The sequence below is a fragment of the Cervus canadensis genome, chromosome 28 (assembly GCF_019320065.1).
Source record: "Cervus canadensis isolate Bull #8, Minnesota chromosome 28, ASM1932006v1, whole genome shotgun sequence".
NCBI classification, from domain to species: Eukaryota; Metazoa; Chordata; class Mammalia; order Artiodactyla; family Cervidae; genus Cervus; species Cervus canadensis.
In genome coordinates, this window is record NC_057413.1 from 30965535 (window position 1) to 30967829 (window position 2295).

Consider the following 2295-nt stretch of genomic DNA (forward strand, 5'->3'; position numbering starts at 1 on the left):
CAATGAGACCCAGAGAAGCTAATTCTTTTACCCAGACTCATCTCCCTAATAAGTGGTGGAACCAGGGTGATGCATTCAGGCTGTGTGATGCTATATCTGGCTCTCTTGGGTGATATTAGAACTTCACAGAACGAGGTGCCTTGTACATCAGTCTAGATGAAGAAATGGAGGCCCACCAGAAGTGACTCGCCCAAGGTCACATGACAAATTGGAAGAGGAGTGTGAATAAGGACACCGTTTTCCTAATTCAGCATCTGCCTTCTCTTGCCATAGAGCACGAGGAGCAGGCAAGGGCTCTACTCCTTCTTTCAGTGAATTCCCAAGGCCATCACCTTCTAATCAGTTTGAGTAGTATAGACGTCCTTGGTGCTCTGATATCTTAGTCATTTTCCTTATTTACCCACTATTTCACAACTTAAGGAGGTGGTGGTGTCTGTAGAGGAGAGAGTAGGGATTGATGGATGAGTCATGAGGCTGGAGGCTAAAGACCCAGAAAGCAAAGGGGTTAATCAGACTGATGAATGGCTCAAGAGTGGGTGGAAGAAATGTCTCCATGTGTCTTGGCAAGTCCTCTGTAATATCTCTTCCCACACTTAGAAAACCCAGCTCTTAGGGACTTTAGGTCACTGTACCTCAACGACCCAAGTCTCCCAGGGATGCTGGAAAGGAAAATTAAGAATGTTTGGTTTGGGGAAGACTGGGCCTAGGAGGGCTCTTAAAACTCTAAATTCAGTCCCCAGAGGCTCTGTCCTTAGATATGCTGTACTCTCTGGTTTATGTGCCCATAAGTTTGTTTGTTTGCTTTAAAGTAAAATGTAAGTCAAATTTATTAGATCTGTGTCCACAGTCACCAGTGGTGATCTTCTTGCTGGTCTTGCCATTCCTGAAGCCAAAGTGCTCCATGGCTTCCACAATATTCATGCCCCCCTTCACCCTGTCAAAGACCCTGTGCTTACCATCCAACCATTCAGTCTTGGCAGTGCAGATGAAAAACTGGGAGCCATTTGTGTTGGGGCCAGCCTTTGCCATGGACAAGATGCCAGAACCTGCATGCTTCAGAGTGAAATTCTCATCAAATTTCTCACCATAGATGGACTTGCCACTGGCACCTTTATGGAGTGCAAAATCACCACCCTAGCACACAAATCCTGGAATTATTCTACGAAAGCAGGAACCTTTATACCAAATCTTTCCTTCCCAGTGCTCAGAGCATGACAATTTTCTGCTGTCTTTGGAACTTTGTCTGCAAAAACTCAAAGGAGATGGGGCCCAAGGTCTTGCCATTGTCGGCAATGTCAAAAAACAGGGTGGGGTTGACCATGGCTGAACAACGTGGGAGGCTCCAGGGTGGCACCGTCTACAAGGCTGTACCCATAAGTTTTGCTAAACAGGTGTCTTTGAGCTGCACAGTGGTCAGGGTAAAAACATTTAAAGTGAGTTTGACATCAGAATTAAAGAAAGGTTTAACATCCCTGCCTGCAAAATCCGATTTCCTTAAGGACCCTCCATCCCTCATCCCTCCCATCCTTTTTTTCCACCACCCTCCCATCTCCCCACCCCCAGGCACTTTATGCACAAATCTCCTCAACATTGAGATCATGGGTATGATTATCATGGGTGAATTCTCTAACTTTCCAGAGCTTCAGAGGCATAAGTATCCTGTGAATGTCTGTGTGGTCAGTGAGTTTGTTCTTTAGGATGAGAAACCTGGTCAGCATGCAGGCCCCAACGATCAGGTGCTCTCAGATGAGTCATTGGTAATGAGTAGACAAAACACAAGGCACAATTGTCCATGTTTCCTGCCCCGGGCCCCTTCCACCCCCTCTCCAAAATCTCCCCTGCCCTTCCTGGCCTCCTTCACCCCCGCAGGTAGAACAATTGGGTGAAAAGATGCATTTTTTTGTGGCCGAGATAAGGTTAGAATGACTGTTAGCATGACCAGCTTCAGTTCAGTTCAGTTCAGTCGTGTCCAACTCTTTGTAACCCCATGGACTGCAGCATGCCAGGCTTCCCTGTCTATCACCGACTCCCGGAGCTTATTCAAACTCATGTCCATTGAGTTGGTGATGCCATCCAATGATCTCATCCTCTGTCTTCCCCTTCTCCTCCCACCTTCAATCTTTCCCAGCATCAGGGTCTTTACTAGTGAGTCAGTTCTTCGAATCAGGTGGCCAAAGTATTGGAGTTTCAGCTTCAGCATCAGTCCTTCCAGTGAATATTCAGGACTGATTTCCTTTCGGATGGACTGGTTGGGTCTCCTTGCAGTCCAAGGGACTCTCAAGGGTCTTCTCGAAC

General features: G+C 46.9%; 1 pseudogene; it reads right to left on the reverse strand.

The window, feature by feature from the left end:
* Positions 1-774: 774 nt before the first annotated feature.
* LOC122429267 lies at positions 775-1321 on the reverse strand (annotated as a pseudogene).
* Between the last annotated feature and the right edge of the window lie 974 nt (positions 1322-2295).